The sequence below is a fragment of the Eutrigla gurnardus genome (assembly GCF_963514095.1).
Source record: "Eutrigla gurnardus genome assembly, chromosome: 10".
Lineage (NCBI taxonomy): Eukaryota > Metazoa > Chordata > Actinopteri > Perciformes > Triglidae > Eutrigla > Eutrigla gurnardus.
The window spans coordinates 23205896-23224148 of NC_139924.1; the positions used below are offsets into that span (position 1 = coordinate 23205896).

Genomic DNA, 18253 nt, shown 5'->3' on the forward strand with positions numbered 1-18253 from the left:
GCAACAGTGAGTGCCGATAATCTTTCACAATTTTTCTTGTTGCATCTGATACGGTGAAGGACAACTCCAATATTTTAACTGCTACATACTGTATACCTCTACTGTCTCTGCTTCCTCTGGTAGCTGAAATAAGTGGGTACATTTAGAATTAATATCTGAAAGCCGTTGACTCATGAAACAACGTTTGGGTGTTCACAGTAGAGGATGAAGTTGTGTTTTTGGCTTTCTGGCAACACATTCTCATGACAAATGACTCATCAAATGCTGCCTCCTGGTCAGTGGTGTGCTAGGTACTCCTCCAGCATTAGTTTTCAATGTGCCAGGATGGCGTGTCAATAATGGCCCATTATATGCAAAGTGTCCTTTCAAAAAATCATCGTCACAGGCAACAAAACCACGTAGTAGGAAGAGAGTGTGGTTAACCTGACTCGTGACTTACATGAATAACGACACTAATGACTCAAATGACTAAACGTCAACATTTACTTTTAGATTTTGCAAAGGACATGAACACTGGTTTCCTGGATGAAAGTCCTGTGTTTGTTTGAGCCATCCTACACCTCTCCCTTCCACCCTAAACAGACTCTCATGCAATGTATACTACGTCGAACGCTCTTACCATCCACTAATGCTGCAGCTAATGCTGAAGACTAAGGAGCCCCTGTTGGATCTTGATGTGCCAAACTCTCCCCATCAGATTCATAAACCGTGCACACAGATTTGTAAAACCATGCCCTCGGATTTGCAATAGGTATGCACAATTTTGTAGTGGTACCCTTCTGACTGGGTTGAAGACATTCAAAACACTGCTTTTACTTACAATAATAGTCATCGAGACCCATCTCTGTCAGACAAATATAGATGTCACATGATCTCTTGGAATGGAACCTGTCCCATTTCAAACAATGATTTCTATGTTTACTATGCGCTCTAAGAATAAAACGGACACATACATACAACTGTGATACTTCCAGCACTATAAAGCTATTTTGAGCCTACAAATGTATTAATACAACAATGTATGATTTCACAGAATTTTCAATGGAAACTTTTTACTATGACAAGTAACAACCATAAATCGGACATCGACGGAAAGATTGGTAAAGAATACTTACAAGATAATATCTTGGTTGTATTTTATAAAATGATTCACTACTTTATGGGCAACAGCAAATGTGCGTTCTGATATAAAACGGGTAGCAGGGTGTACCGTTAATCAAGGGTCACAGTGGTTGTGATGTGGTTGTTTTTAAACCCGTAAAAATCAACGAGTATCAACTAGTCCGCTTCTTTCTCACTGCACTGATTGCAAACCCGAGGGCACAGTTTACCACTCTGTTCGAATGGATTCGAGTTTCTATCACGTGACCCCAGAATGGCTCTTTAGAAAGCTTCTGGTTTGTGCTGAGAATAAAAATGGATGAGACAATGTTACATAAAGAGTGGTTCTGAACTTATCTATTCAACAACAACAAAGGTTTTTTGGAAATTCATATTTGCCAATAAGTTAGTTCCCACAGGCTCCCTCTGAGTAAAGCAAGAGCATTTTTTTTTTCTATGGCTCAACTCGCGCTCCTGTAATGCAGCATACAAACAGTAATACTGTATGTAGGACAGCAATACACTTGAGATACAGTATCAAAAAAGAAGCACATGCCTCCAATACAGGTGTGAAATCCAAATCCTCACCCAGGTGAACCAAAGTCTGAGGGTTGTTATAATTACAGCAGCAGTTGCACCACCATTATTATGCATAAGCCTAATCAATGGTCATAGTGCTTAAGGGGAGCTGCAAAGTTATTAATGAATAGTTCCAATGAGCTGTGTGTGTGAGTGTGTGTTTGTGTGTGTGTGTGAGTGTGTGTTTGTGTGTGTGTCCTCGTCTTAATGTCTCTAATGAATAGATGTAGCACACAGAGCAGTCTAATCACCATGGCTTTCAAATCTGAGCAAGTTATTCAATGTCCCTCAAACTCAAGGACCCTTCATTAAACCGAGCACATGAGGGTTCAGCGATAACGCTATGCTCTTTTAGATGCTTCTTCCACAGGCAAAAGAAAGTGCCACGAAAAGTCCCTTTTATTGATTCAATGCAGTTTTCCTCTCCCGCGGAGCACCGGCCGCCCGGAGGAGTAGCTTTAACTCAGTGGCACATTCTCCACAGACCTACAGAATAAACAATCAAAGTATGAATCGGCGACCTGCTTGGACAAACAAGCCACGTACCACCTCACCCTGCTCGCTTTCCCTACCTTTGCCAAGCTGATTAAATCATCCCCGGAAGTATTTCAACAATCAGTGAATCGTAGATCCTAGCTGTTCCCATGGCTACTGGGAAGACAGAGAACTGAACTGTGGGAGATGTAGTTTTTTTTTTTTTTTTTCTTAAACTGGTCTGACTACTCGGGTTCTTTGTGAGGCGAGTGGAATGATGGCACCGCTCATCTCCATGCAAATATGAACGTGCATCATACAGGTTTTTGTAAGGTCAGTGCAGGGTTAGCAGCTGAATGGGGCTCACTGAGCCTGAGAGACAGAGCTGCGAGGCAAAAACAGGAAGGCTAGATGTTGTAAGATTGAGTGTTAGGGGTTACCAGTGCAATGGTTGCGCTGCAGGACTCAGCTGTGAGCTGCTGATTTACAGGGCCTGAAGGACAGCCACGGCTTTCCACCCACTCTGTCGCCATGGGAGACGGTGGAGAGGAGGTCTCATCTCCTTTTTCTTCCTCACCGTCATTCTCTCTCCTTTATAGTTCTTCCCCTCTGCCTGTCTCTCTTTTTCTGCCCTTTCTTGATAACCACAGAGACCCTGTTATCATTCTGAATCAGCCACAAATAAAACCAACCTTCAGGAAGGGAATATTGATGACATTTTAAATAATTATAGTTATAAGTGGGCACAGTCTTTCTGTGTCCTTCTGTCTGCTTGCTTGCATGCTCGTGTGCACATTAATTCTGTTGGTCAGTCCAGCTGTACTTCCCTTGTTGGTAATGTGACTGAAATGTGTGTTATCAAAGGGCTGCAGGCCTCAGTGCACTGGCAGTTGCAATGGAGAGAAGGAAAGAAACCATAAACAGGAACTATAGCCTGCTTCCAGGAACAGCACACACACACACACATGCACACACACACACACACACACACACACACACACACACACACACACACACACACACACACACACACAATCAAAGACGTAAACAAGCACAGATACTGCATGTGCATACATGCAGTATCTGTGTATTCCCTCTCATGGCCAATCTCAGAAGGCAGAAGCAACAGTTAGTGATCACATGTCCTCATTGTGTCCACTGATTAGCTCATACTCAAAGTAAATGCTACATCATAGAAGAAGTAGATTAGCAGTTAGTTCACTTTTTTTTTTACACTATTTAAACAGGAGAGAGAGAGAGAGAGAGAGAGAGAGAGAGGGGAGGGGTTGGGAGGAGGAGGCTGTTGCTACAGCAACCAGAGTCGCGGCGCTCGTCATCATGAGGCTTCTTCTGCATTGTGTGTGTGTGTGTGTGTGTGTGTGTGTGTGTGTGTGTGTGTGTGTGTGTGTGTGTGTGTGTGTGTGTGTGTGTGTGTGTGTGTGTGTGTGTGTGTGTGTGTGTGTGTGTGTGTGTGTGGACTCGGCTCGTGTGAGTTCACCCTCCTCTCTCCAGACAGGAGGCGAGGACATCCCCCTCGAACACTGTGCTAACAGAGAGAGGGAGAGAGAGAGAGAGAGAGAGAGAGACACACACAGCAGAGAGAGACTGAAACCCCATAATGCACTGCACGCTGCAGGGCTGAAGTCGTGCAGATTCATCAGTTCCTGTTCGGAGAGATCGTGTGTGTGTGTGAGTGTGTGTGAGCGCACACACACTCGTACACCCCGACCGAGCGCAAGTAAACACACACAGACAAGCAGGCAGGTAAGGCAGCTTTTCTCCGACCGGACCGGCAGCACTGGCTTTACACGATGATCTGTGTGTGTTACTGCTTGAGAGGAGGAGGAGAGAGTTGCTCCGTGGAGATGACAGGATGTCATTAATATTTGACATGCTATGATTCCAACAACTTCCCTGCCTGTTGCTAGCGATTGCTGCTGTATTTTGTTTCCTACTTGGACATATCTGAGTTTGGAATTTTTCAAAAGTGAGGATGTATCAGAGATTTTAAATATCTGATACATGCACGTGCAATGTCCGTTAGTTGTTGTCTGTCTGTTTGGCAGTTTTTTTTTTCTTCTTCCAGTTTGCAGATAATGTTTAACTGGAGCTGATTTGAATATGTTGGGAATGTTTTGCTTGTAATTATAATATGGGAGTGGAGGGGAACTAACTTTTAGGAAAGGTTAACTTGTGTCATGAAATTGCAGCGTATGTCAAACTTTGTCATTCGGATGACTGTCTATTCATGTACACTGGGTATAGTCCAGCACGTTTATGTTATGGTATATTTTTTAACCAAAAGCATTAGGGATTTAACAGTAATGAGGAAAGTTTGCCCTTAAGGTTTAATCCCAAATGGAGTTAATGTTGCATTATTTTGACTCATGTAACACTAAAGTAATGTGCCCGTCAATGACGCAATATAAATTGCACTTTACTTACTGATATGGCATTTTTGGATTTGGTATCCAAAGCTCAGTAAACACACAAATAAGTCTGTTTTTAAGGTATGTTTTACATGCAATATACAAGTGACACGAATGCAATTGGCGGTAAAAAGTGTCCCTTCTCCATTTCAGAGCAGTTTGTGGTTAAACAGCCAGCGAGGCTTGAGACCGTATCTGTCCGTGTCATACAGGCAGGCTGAAAAGTGTGATATGCAGGAGGGGCTTAGGGCAGGGACTTCATTACCCCAGGACCCAAATGGGAAATTTCAGTCCCCTACCCATGGGAGCTCATCATGAAATCATGTTTCAACACGGGCATGCGGAGACACTAAAGGGAAGATCAAAATGAGGGCTTAGAGTGAAAGATAGGATTGTAATAAAAGATAATGACTTCTAAAATGAACTTTAATTCCAAATTTAAATATCCCTCATACATGGGGGATCCCTGACGGAAACCTTTAAATGTACATTATATTATCTTTTAGATAGAATACAGCTCAAGGAATCTTTTAATTGATATTATCCTTTGCCAAAAGTCTCAAATGAGATTGGAGACTGTTCTACTTGTGTATCCTGCACCTTTTGACAGTGAGTATTATGTGGATGTGGGGAAGCTGTTTGTGCTGAACACGGTAACTGACTATGCAAAGAGCTTTTTGCGGCTTGGGAAATGAAATGCAAAAAAAAAAGCCGTAATGCAGATCAGACAAAAAAAAAATCTCTTTTGAATATTCAGTTTGTCTCCATTTAGCTCTGAGAGAGCATGGCTTCTATCTGCACTTCCCCTGCAGAAATCCACCTGTCAAAACTCAAAATGGAGAGGCTCCTCTTTTTCATTACGGCTCCTTTTATTAAGAGCTCCCCTTCACTGTTGTCACGTGATATACTTATTATATAGGACAGTAGTATCTATATCTGCCTAATTCACCGTTGGCGTTCAGAGGCCTGAAAGCCGCCTGATAAAAATATGCACACTATATGTGTGAGCTGTATAGTCATCTGGATTTATTAGGTATTTATAGTGAGTGTTGTAGTTGAAGGGGTGAAGCCGAGAGAGAGAGAGGCGAGTAATAAAAAGAAAAGCAGAAGGATGCCTGTCTTGTAGAAAAATAATCATACCGGAGCTATTTCAGTGGTGAGTTTAGAAGCTTTTTGACAAATGGTCATTCCGATATTCCACTACTGGTCTGTTAAAGACCTCTGTGTTGACAGATTTCCACATTTTCCACTGAGGTCACGCCTTTGGGCCCCAGAATTGGTTCTAGAACACAGAGCAGTTCAGACGGAGACGAAAGACGTTTTAACAGACTGAAATACTACTACTGTTGATACTGTTGTCTGAAGATCATACGTGTAATGATTGGACCTTACTCAACAATAGAGCAGGAGTCTGTTATGAATGTGGAGAACTTCTCAGACTCACACTGGGTCGTCCTGTTGGATTTTCCATTCGATGAGATCCTCCTCCCGCTTCTCCACTAGATATTCTTTTACTCTCGATCCAGCTCTGGCTTTGCTTAGCAGCACAGATCAAAGGTGATATATGGATCCAGATCTCCTTGTCTATCTTTAACTCCTCCTGTCTTTGTTCTTTTCTTTCTCAAATATTTTTCTCATCCATTTCTTTAATGATCTGGAACACAGGGGACACATGTTCATGGATCCGTGGCCTCGTTTTGATATGACCAGAAGGAGCGTGGACGAAAGAGACACTGGTTTGTGTTAGAAAGCAGAGGCTGCTTTTTTTTTTTTGCTGCTTTCTGTACACAGACATCAGCAGAGCAGTGAGCAGGAACCTTAGTGTGCATTAAATTATCTGCAATTGCAGCAATTATCTGCCAGTCCAAAACCTTTCACCGTGCCTTGTTTCTTCATGTGCCTCTCCTTTTAGACTAGAAGCTTGCCAGTGGAGAGTACATTTACTCTTTTTTTAACTACTTAGCTATGATTCTGAAGGTCTCCTTGCTAGTTTCGTATTTATACTACTCTCCAATTCTACTACACACTGTCTTAAGGGGAACATGGAAATGGGGAAATGGCCCTGCACTTCTGTACCGCTTTTCTATACTTTCCAGCCACTCAAGGCTCTTTCCACTACATTCAGTCTACATGTACCCGTTCACACACATTCATATCCAAATGGCACAGCCTTCGGGGGCCATTCGGGCTTCAGTATCTTGCCCAAAGACACGTCAGCATGCAGACTGGACGAGCCGGGATTCGAACCACAGAACTTCTGATCGACTCGCTCTACATCTGACCCACAGTCTCCCCTCGTGCTTTGCAGTTTCATTTCATTTTAAAACCTTGCATTGGGAATGTACAATATACTGCACAGTAAATCAAACTACTAAACTACTTTAGATTGGCTCAATGTTGGCCACATGCAACATCCGGAGGCTGCTTGCATATTAATACACAAATAATAATACTCCTGATGAAAAAATACTATACAAGAACTCTGACAAGGGAGGAGTTTGCCATCTGCTATTGAACATGTCGCTCGTATATTATCAGCTGACTCTGCAGTTCCCCTCAGCTCTACGGATCGTTTGAGCAACTTTTCTGGTCAGCAACATCTCTGTTTTGATTCATCCTCACCGCTCTCTTTCAGTTTCAGATTTTCATGTGAAAACGCTCTAAAACCCAAAGCCGTCCAGCAAAAATGAGCAGACGGACAAAGTTAGCGACTAGCTGTTGAAAATAATGGAGCAGTTAGCAGCTAAAGAATCAAATATTATATTCAAAAGTTGGTGCAGACCCAAGCAAAGGTGAATGGATAGTGGATGGACTTGTAATTGCCAGGTCACCAGAGCCATGACTCCTAATGAATGCTAATGTCTCTGATGCGTAACTTGGCAACCGTTTGTTAGCATATTCACCGACTTAAGAAGTTACGTTGTAGTTGTAGAAGGTGTCATGTAGCATATATGTTTCAATGCAGCAGACCTACTGAAGTGTCCATGAGCAAGACTATGGGTAGCTGAAGTGAGGCAGTGAGTGAAGTATTTCTTCACAGAGCAAAGGTTCTTCCAGAGAAACGTGATAGCATGTCCTGCAGAGTCCATTTGTATTAGACGATCGTAATCACAACATGTACACACATGGAGACGCGGCATCCCGTTCCTGATTCTGCGTAATCCTGGAAGACAACTGCAGGGCCTTTTTTGGGCACACGTGGTTGACTTGTCAGCTCTAAAATTTCATATTACCGGCATCTGTAGTGCCTTGCTTTCACTCTATGAACGAATTGATAAATATTTATAGAAGCTGGAGCTAAACATTAACACTTAGAGCAGCGCAGAGATCCATCATAGGTGCTTTTGAGGGCAGGCTGCAGGCTGCAGTTCAATCAACACCTTTCCCTTTCCACACACACACACACACACACACACACACACACACACACACACACACACACATACAGTGATATATTGCAGCCACAAGTCAGTGATGTGGCTCTGAGTCACTTGGTAACACCCACATGACACACACGCCTCCACACACACACACATGGTCACATAGACACACATGCACCCGACATAGTGTTTGATGGAGTTAGACGCCATGGCAACAGTGCTGTGACTCTTGCTGTCCTGTGAGTGGACTGAAGCTGTGGAGGAGGGAGGAGAAAGCTACCAGCTAGCACCGCTACTCAAGAGCAGCTATTATTATTCCCAGTCTGTCTGTCCCTCTCTATTCTCTGCTTTTCCTTTTTCTTTCTTTTCACCTCTACTGCTATCCACGTACTGTATTTCACTTTTTTTAAACCCTAGTGCAATATGTAAGTCGAAAGAAGAAAAAAAACGAAAAACACTCAACCAGGGAAAGTAGAGGAGACAGAAGAGAGAGGTCAGCAGGCATGTATTTTTAAAGCCATCGATTCTGCAAAAACCTGACACATCATCAGAGGGAATCACGCATCACACATCCAGACAAACCGTCCGGATGGCGTCTTATTTGTTGACGTATTATTTTTTATCTCGCCCCCTCCTTGCACTCCCACTCGCTGCGTCGCCCCTCTTCCAATCACCAACACAATTATTGAACAGCCCTTCTCTTTCCCTCTCTGTGTTTTAGCCTTTTAAAAAGAAAACAAAAAGATAAAGATTCACTGCAGTTTGATTTCTCCCCCTCTCTTTTTCTTGTCAGTCATGTTTTAGAAAGGCAGTAGCACAGATAAGGAGAGCAGAGGGAGGCAGGGCGGGCGTGCAGGTGGACAGGGCTCACAAACAGCATCTGTATGAGATTTACTGCCTGCAGATACAGATGGTGGAGAGACTGCAAGGAGGAGAAAAGGGGGGGGAGAGAGGGAGTGGTTGGAACCGTGCAGGTGAATTGCATTTTGGTCTTGGGTAGCATTTTCACGGTCTGATTGTGAGCATGTGTTAACAAACCCACGTGCACGCAGACACGCACGCACTCTCATGCGGTGTGAAATTATGGGAACGTGGCTGTTGACAGTAGAAGTTTGTCTGAGTTAAGTTCGCCCCCCCCTCTTTTGCATACGATCCAAGCGCGAGCTGTGAAAGGTGAACTCGCAGCCTGCTGTGGGTAAATTATGTGTGACATGTTTAGCTGCGCCGCCTTATATGGAGACCGGTGTTAGATCTGAATACAGTAGGGCTCTGCCAAGAGGGAGAGAGAAGGAGCGAGGAAGTGAAGGACAGGGAGGAGAGGAGGAGGAGGTGGAGGAGGAGGAAGGAAAAGAGGGAGGAAAGCGAAGGAGGAAAAAAAAGGGAGAGAGGAGGGGGCAGTGACGGAGGGAGTGAAAGAGAGGAGTGCCGCGAAGCAAGCATGAGGTTTTCACTTTCCATTCTCCGCTCAGCAGCAGTCAGATGAGTCCTTGCAGAGATACAGTAAGTCTTTGCTGTTTGCTCTCTGTGTGTATGTGTGCCGTGTCTTACTTTGTCTTTGTTCAGGCACAGGACTGAGTTGTCCCTGCTTCCATTCTCCGCTCTGATCTGCCTTTTGGAAGAAAAAAAAATGATTCACCATCTGGAGGTTGACTGTGATGTGTTGTTTGAGTGAGTGAGTTATATGTCTGTCTGAGCGTGTGTGTGTGTGTGTGTGTGTGTGTGTGTGTACATATGCAGACGTCCACCGTGCTTTGCTGCAAATGTGAGGTAGTTTGAGGCAGGACAGTTTTAATGTGGAAAAGAGCTGAGCAGACTAAAGAATGGGTAACGTTAGTGTTTAATGTTCTGCACAGTAGTTGGTTAGCGCACACTTATACACAGGCACACACTGACACGTTCGCTATACTGGCAGACTGAACTCTCTCTCTCTCTCTCTCTCTCTCTCTCACCCGTCCTTCTCTCTCCTTCTGTCGCTCTTGGACCACACTTAAATCCCCGCTGTGTGACCCTTGCTGTGGACGCTAAAGCCGAATACGCACTCACGTTTATGTGTGAATGAATGAAAACACACACCGACTCCCTCGGAAACACACTTCCATGAGCAGCCCTGCGCTCCTCCAGCGTAATGACTTCACTACTGGTGTTTACACTGCAGCTGCCTTCAGGAAATGATTAAACTCCCGCTTTGCCCCGGCCTTATGTACCAGTCTGACACACAAACACATTAACACACATACATGTGCACGTGCAACACATTGATATTTGCATGTTGTAGAAAAAAGCCCCCAAAAAAGGGAACATACTTTGGATATAATGGCCGGTTATTCTTTAATAAAGTTTGTGCATCCATTCAGAAAGTCAACAGATTGATTACTGATGCTTGCCTTTCAAGCCTAGTTGCTGAAATGCATCTTTACGACATGCACAACAAGTCATTTGCCATGTTTCCACACTGTGCTGCCAACTGATCAGAGCTCAGATGCCAATTTTCCACACCACAAGCTAGTTATGGTAAAAGGTGTCACTTGTCACTGATGACATTTTGGGGGTGCAGCCATACTAGACCCTGATGCCTGTGGTTCTTCACCTAATACCATTAATGTAGCTCCATCTTAGTTGTAATGTTTAAAATGGAATACTGTCAATTAAATGAATTCATATAGAAAATATCTACATTTCTAGAAGACATCATGTTGCCTGAATGTTCATGGATATATAGGTGTCCCACTGATTTATATGTATGGTGGAGATTTTATTTTATTTTTTGTAGTAAAATTGATTACCTTATTGTTTACCAAACTGATGTTGCCATAGACACGTCTCTATATCTCCTGCTGTTTTGAGTACACACCCTCTTCTCACCCACTGATCTCAGCCACTCTGTCTCCTGTTCACAGTTTCACTTCCTCACCCCTCGGTCTTATTCTCTTGTCTTTTTTCTTCCTCACTTTGTATTTCTCTTTCGCCGTCTGACTCTCAGCGGGTTTGAAAAATCTTCTCTGCAGATCAGAGGCAGATCTACAAGGTCATTAGAGTATAGAACGGCGAGAACAGAGGCACTCAGATACTGAATTTCACAGAACACACGACCCTGACTAAACAACAACATGGGAGAGGATGCGAGGGTGCATTGCATTTGACGACGTTGAATCTTGAAAAACAAGAAAAGAGATCTTTCAATGAGTTCGTCCTTTTTTCTTTTCCTCCCCCACCTTCTCATTTCATCCCTCAACTAATCCGTCCTTTAGAAGTGATGTCATCTCCCTGCTGTCCTCCCAGGGCAGTCTGTCGAATGCAGATGAGTTGTGTATATTTGTGTGTGTGTGTGTGTGCACCCTGCACGTATGTACCCTGATTTACATTATTCAATTATCCAGAAAAAAGGAAATGGGGCGGATGCTCTGATCAAGGTGACAGCAGGGGAACGCGAGGGGAGATGACTTTGAGTCCCGAGCTTCAGATATTCGACACAGAGCATAGAACTGGCGGATAGACGCCTGGCCACTCAGACAAATGGTTGGGGGGGGTCCGTCTGGCAAGTGGCAAAATCGCAGTCAGTGTAACGTATGATTGGTGTTTTTTCCTCTGTCGTCTGCAAAAGCTGTCACTGGACTAATGCACACTAGTGGGAGATGTAATCTATAGTAAATACAGTTGGCTTCACGGTGGAGCCCTCTGTGATTTCCACAGATTAAGGTGTCAAACTGAATCACCGGTCATAGACAGCTGAAGAGTACAGATTATCCCCCGTTTGGCCAAATGCTGCTCTGATGGCAAGTTTTTTCAGCGTTTCGTGTGTGTGTGTGTGTGTGGCTACGGTTTGGAAAACTGAGTTCTTTTGGGGAGCATTCACTCCTTTGGTATTTCCTGATTTGATCAAAACTACCGGACTGCAGAATGCGTAAAAAATTCACAGAAGGCCAAATCATTAGCATTACTCATCTCCATCAACTTTATAATCTTTACAACAATTCTGGCATTACGCTTTTCAGTCATTCCACTTCTAATCAGTGACCCGCTGTTACTGAACCGTCTCATGTCAAGGATTTTCCACTGTCATAAATTATTCTTATCTTGGCGTATTTAGTGTATCTCTCCAGTGTCTGAACCCTTTCTCTCACTCTGCTCCCGTCTCATTACATGCCGAATACCTCCACGCTGTCTTTCTCAGGCTGTGTCACTTGGTCTTTCCCGTCTGTCTACCTGTCTGTCTGTCTGTCTTCCTCGTTTGTATCATTGTCTTATTCGCCTGTCTGCCTGCATGTCTCAGTGTCTGCCTTGTTTGGCATGTGTCTGAGAGTGAGAGCAAGAGGCTGAGCTTAAAAAAGGAAAGACTGTGCATACGTGTGTGTTTGCCTTTTTTCATGTCTCATAAAGGACCCCATGCTTAAAATGCCACTCGCGGAGAAGGTAAATTTACACAAGGGATCTTTTTCAAAGTGGGCAGACTACTTTTTCCCTGTCTGCCTCCCCTCCCCCTTATTACGTCTGTATCCCTTAGATGTCTCCTTTCTATCACTCAGTCTGTCCCTTACCCTGTCCGTCCGTCTATCAGTCTCCGCGACATTTCCTTTTTCAATCTCTCTCGACCTACCCTCCCTTCCACACACACACACACACACACACACACGCGCGCTCTCATGCACACCTCCTCCATTGCTATTCCTGAGAGGAGCAGACTGGTCTGGCAGTGGGGTTGGTTTATGTCCATGAACCCAATGACACTCCGCCACTGCATTACACCACGCCGGCTCTGCCGGGGCCAGGTAGCCACACTGCAGTGAAGATGAGGGGAAAAGTTGAGTGGATGAACAAAATGTAGATTTTTGCACAATCCATGTAAGCGCCCTCCCTCCCCAATGCACACAAACAAATAGGTAACCATGTATCTAAATGCATATTATCTCACATCGCTATTCATGTGGGTGTCTACTATGAATTCCCCCCCCCCCTCCCTTCTCAGTGTGCACGTCAGGCTGTTTAAACACTTGCGCTGATATCACAGTGCAGACGACAGCTTGCACACGTGCCACTTGACTGCCCTCGTCGCCTCCCCTCCCCTCTGTTTGTCTTACAGCTGAAGGAGGGCGTCGTAGATCGTGTGTTTATGTGTGTGCATGAGAGATCGCGAGCACACACGCGGGAGATAGTTGTGCATATGCATACATATTACTCCTATGGCTGTGTCCTGAATATCAATGCACCAGCTGACCTTCCATCCATCTCTGTAGTTGTGTATCCTCCGTAGATGGTGCAGATCTGCTGTCTCATGGTTTGTGGTCAATACTAATGTGTGTGTGTGTGTGTGTGTGTGTGTGTCACAAGCTAGGGAATGGAGTGTAAGATTACCCCTGATGGTACAATCTGTCGGAAAGCATCAGCGTAACGGAGTATCGTTTTGGATTCGGATCAGATCTCGAGCTCGCATGGGTGGGACTGAGCATTACACAGGGTTCACTTGTGAGCATTATTAATACGGGTGTCCCCTCAGCAAGGTATTTGAGCTCATTAATAACACTGAGATGTCCATCACTCCGCGTTCCTCAGGCAGTTTAGTAAAAGAAGAAAAGTTGTGACTGAGCCACACAGCGGATTAATAGGGATCAAAGGCAGTAACTTTGGCACAAGTAAAAGTGGAAACGTATCCAGAATCCATTATTCACTGTCATTTATCTGTCATGAATGAGGGTATTATACAAATCTTCAATATAACTTGTTTTAAAAGAATTTGCAGCACACATACATTCTCACAAACACACACACACACACACATTCTCACAAAGACACACACACAAATGCATTCTCACAAACACACACACATACACATACATTCTCACAAACACTTGACCCCTGTGGCAAATTCATGAAAGGGTGCATGGCTTAAGTAAAGGGTGCATGGCTTAAGTAAAAGGGCGGGGCTTAAGTAAAGGCTGCATGGTGCGTGGCTTAAGTAAAGGGGGCGTGGCTAACCCACACCAATGAAAGTGGAACTTGCTGATTCCAAGGACTCACAAGAGTCTACGACAAATGGTTCCTGAGAGGCCACGGTCATGGCCTACTGAGTCTGTGTAGAAGTTACGCAACTATTTGCCATAGGCCACTCTCAATGCCGTGCTCCTTTTTTGCAATGAATGCAAACACACACCATCACACCCACACGCTTGACCTCCGTGCACAATTGCAGCCTCCTACTGTGAAAACTGTGGCCGCCAGAGTGAGCTATACAGCTAGTCAGAGCTACAAACCTTGAGATCTCACCCTGCTACGATGCATTGTAGCTGCTTTATGTGGCTAATATTTTAGCACATTAACTGAACATCTCTAGTCGCTGCAGCTGTTAATATAGTAACAACACATCATCCTATAAACAAGAATAATAGCAGACTGAAAGCAATGTGACAGTCACATCTACAGCCCTTGATAATGTAAGGGGAATGTTTCTGCCTGTTTCTGTGGTTTGTCCCAGCTTTTTTTTCGCTGAGTTTCAGAGGGATTGTAAATTAATTTAGTCCATAAAAATGTCAAGCCATGTCATTAACTAAAATTACTGGCAGACTTGACATGAAATGCAAGATTCTGCATAAACCAAGCTGCTAAAACAACTTTGGGCAGCATAAGTTTATGTTTAAACAGCAGCATACGTTATCCATCAGTCTGTCCTGTGGGTTGGTTTCAGTCACAAAAACTTTAATACACTTCGTCAAAGGTATCATCAATTAATGTCAAATATTTGTAAGGCTGTGATACAACTGATTTGTGAAAATATGGCTCACGTGTGAGATTGGAGGGAGTCAAGGAGAACATGGCAGCCAGCAAAATGACAAGTTCTGTTGTCGGAACATTACAAGGGATTTTTACGTTACACTAAGAAAGGATACCGTCCTCAGACCTTGGTTCTGGACTTTGTGATAATAACAAATGATTTTGCATATCATGGTGTGACATCTTTTTAACTGTGGTTTGATGAAGCTATCACTTTCACTTTGGAGTGAATAAGAGACATATTGCGGCCCATTTGGTTGCGGTAGAAAATTAATTTAGCTAGTTGGTTGATATTGCTGAAAGGACTATTTGCAATTTAGTGTTTAACTTAAATTGGTGACCCATGTCTCTTGCTATTACACCATCTGGGCTGCTCCAGTCTCATTAAAGGACAGCGTAGGTGTCTGGTGGGCGATCACAGACTTCACATGAGAATTTGGTGTCTTCCAAATAATTTCCATTGTACTGTTATGGCATCAGACTGGACCTGACACCATTCACCACATTTGTCCTTGCTTTAAACATGGTTTCCCTAGTTGCTGTGGCGACAATGACCTTGCAGCACATTACCGTGGTACTGCAGCATAAGGTGTTGTGCGAACAAGGGACGAGACGGAGAGATAGACGGGGGCCGAGACGGTGGGCGACTAAAATGAGGACAGCTACTATTAAAAGATGAGCCACGTTCACAAAGTTGTTTGTGTCACATGATACTCGCAGTGCAACTCAGCAGACGGCGAGCAGATTCCTGAGAAGGAGAAAAAAGATCTGGGGAGAGAAAAAGCGGAAAACACTGAAGCATGGAGAACAGGTGGGGATCAGAGAGAGATAAATGAAGAGAGATGAGAAATGTCAAGATGGTATCACAGCGGAGCGCCAGCAGTGCTTTGAAATGGAACAAAATGCTGCCTTTTCCCCACCCTACTTTCCCCCGTGATTCATCCTCTCTCTTATACCTGCCAGTACTAACCTTGTTTCCCCCGCTCACTACCAGACACCAACCTCTGTCCATCACCAACTTGTACTAATTGCTCCTGTTTGCCTCCCATCACTCTTCCTCTTGCCTCTATCCTTCCCCTGTCACCACCTCGGGTCTCCTTTGCTCTATGTGTCTCTCGCGGCCTCGCCCCCTCTCTTCCCCCCGATGCTCCTATCAGAAGAAAGGGCAGCTCAGGTCGTATACAGATGATATCCTGGTCAGTCGGTGATGCGGTGTAATACGAAGCGTCCAGCATCTGCTCTTTGCTGCTGCTGTCAGCACCCTTTAACCTCTCACGTTACTGAATCCCCCCTCTCTCTCCCTCCAGCTTGTCACCCTTTTGCTTTTCGGAAGGTGCAAAAGTTACACCACTAATCACCCCACATCCTAAGAGAAAGCATAAATCTCTCATTCCGAGCCCTTCACTGAACTTGTAACACTTAAGGAATGCATGGACCGCCAACTTGCCGCCTAACCTAACAAGACCTTTCGGTTGCTAGACAGCAAGTCCGAGTGCACTTTCACAGATCAGCGTTGTTTTTATTTTTTTAAAAGCAGTGAGTTTTGACCATTACTCTTTTTGTTTCCCTGTCTGTTGTGTTTAAAAGGTCAGACATAGGAAATCAAAGCCGGAGGAACCTGCTCTCTTGCTTTCTTCCCTCATTTTTTTTCTCTGCTGGAAGTCATTCAAGGTGAATAAATGGCTCCCATATCTGGCCACTGTTCTCTCCATTTTCCCCCCCATTCTTGCTCTCTCTCTCTCCCTCTGTATTGCTCTCAGATGCAGGGCTCAATGTGGCTTGTGTTAACAGTGTAAGGGGCCCTGCCATAAACGAAAGTGCAATTCCATGTGGCTTGCACTGAGCTTGCCACATTAATATATCAAGATGAGCAGCTCAGTGTTGATTCCATCAAAAGTAATGAAAATATTTGTTTCTAAAGGAAATAAATCTAAAAAACCATATGGATTTTCATCAACACACCGAGACTAAAGCTAAATCCCTTCAGTGATGACTGGCTCGAGTCTTACTAAATTATCCCATACAACTAAACTTCACTCTCAATTACGTTTTGAGGGGAAACTGATTTTCCTCCGGGTTGTGGTTCCAGTTTAGTAATAGTTTGAAATGCATGGTTAACATTGTGTTTTTAAACAAAACAAAACTGCTTAATTGAGTTTATTCATCAAAACAAAAAATTGTCATGGTCTGGCTAAAAAATGACTAATAAATTGTAACAAAATAAAAATGAAACCAACTTGGTTGGGTTAAGGCAACAAAAGAGCATGGTTCACATGGGACGCCCGGTGTTTTATGATCCGTGAACAACCGCGAGCTCATTCCGACCTTTGTGGACTAATTTACGACATATTTGTGATATGTTCAAAACAAATTCACAATGGAGTTTCAATGAATGTCATTAATAAGAGACAGCTCTGCTAAAAGCAACAAATATCGTTTTTTATAGAGGATGATGAACAGAATCCAGTTCTTGCTGTGAACGCCACACTTTGACAGCGGTACGTAGTCCCATTCAAGTAGCCTATTAAAACACATTTACAGTGTATGTAATCGGGTCTTAACGTTCAGTAATTCAGCAGCTGTGGTGTCACCGGAGGCTAAATCTGTGTGTTTTTCCTGGAGAGTTGTCATAGCCATGAAATAATCCAGAGTTCGGCCACACGAGTGGCACCATTTTAGCGGACGGATTAGCACAGGATCATAGCTTCCTTTAAAAGAGCAGATGCAGACATAAACCCCGGTGACACTGTCGGCATTACACTCTGCTTACCAAATGTACGAATGTAGTGTGTGTGTGTCTGTCTTTAATGGATGTTGGAGCATTAGGAGGTTGGGGGTTGCATACTGTAATATCCCCAGCCATATCTACCTCTCCTCTCCAACTTATTACCTTGGCTAGTTGATCTGATGGTGTAATAATATCTCCTGCCTCTGGCTACGGGAAATGGCCGCATGCATTATTCACACATGCTAAGATGCTTATTGATGACTCCTTTATTTATATATTCCCTCAATGCCAGAGTAATTTCTCACATTTTTACCCCTTCGTTTTAATCCTCTGTTGTGACGTGAGACTCGTCTAATGAGCCTCACTCAGTCTCGGTTTTCAAATGGGTCGTGCTCGTTCGATGGTAATTTAGTTCAAGATATATCCATGTGGAACTTGGGCTAATAATACATGTAGGTGGAGCCCCATTTATTAAATCTACTTTATTTGATGTCAAAGCTCATGGGCACGGCTTCTCTCTCGCTTTTTTTTTTTTTTCATAGCTGTTTCCACTGCGGTATCACCCAAGTGCTGCTCGGAAATCTGCAGCAAAAACAACTCCTTTGAGAGAACTAGCATAACAATGCTTTATGACTCTAGGGTAAGTTTATCTAAAGTCATTTGTGTACATTCTGCAGCGATTTGCTTCCTTTTCATTCACGCAGTCATTGCAAATGGGGCATATTCTCTTTTATGTCGGTGCATGGAATTCAGTGCTACTGGGTGTTTAGTGGCTTTTCTCTCTAAATTCACATTTCCTC

General features: G+C 43.8%; 1 protein-coding gene across 8 annotated transcripts in view; it reads left to right on the forward strand.

The window, feature by feature from the left end:
• The first annotated feature begins 3735 nt into the window (after nucleotides 1–3735).
• LOC311019476 (muscleblind-like protein 1) overlaps nucleotides 3736–18253 on the forward strand; it is a 54675-nt gene continuing 40157 nt past the window's right edge. For 3 of the 8 annotated variants that reach the window (XM_084018908.1, XM_084018912.1, XM_084018911.1), the window contains exon 1: nucleotides 9320–9463. The gene's annotated coding sequence lies outside the window, so the exon portion shown is untranslated. Of the gene's footprint in view, nucleotides 3919–9319; nucleotides 9464–18078; nucleotides 18094–18253 lie in introns of those variants that run through there. The other 5 variants (XM_084018913.1, XM_084018915.1, XM_084018914.1 and 2 more) reach the window with 3 other exon arrangements.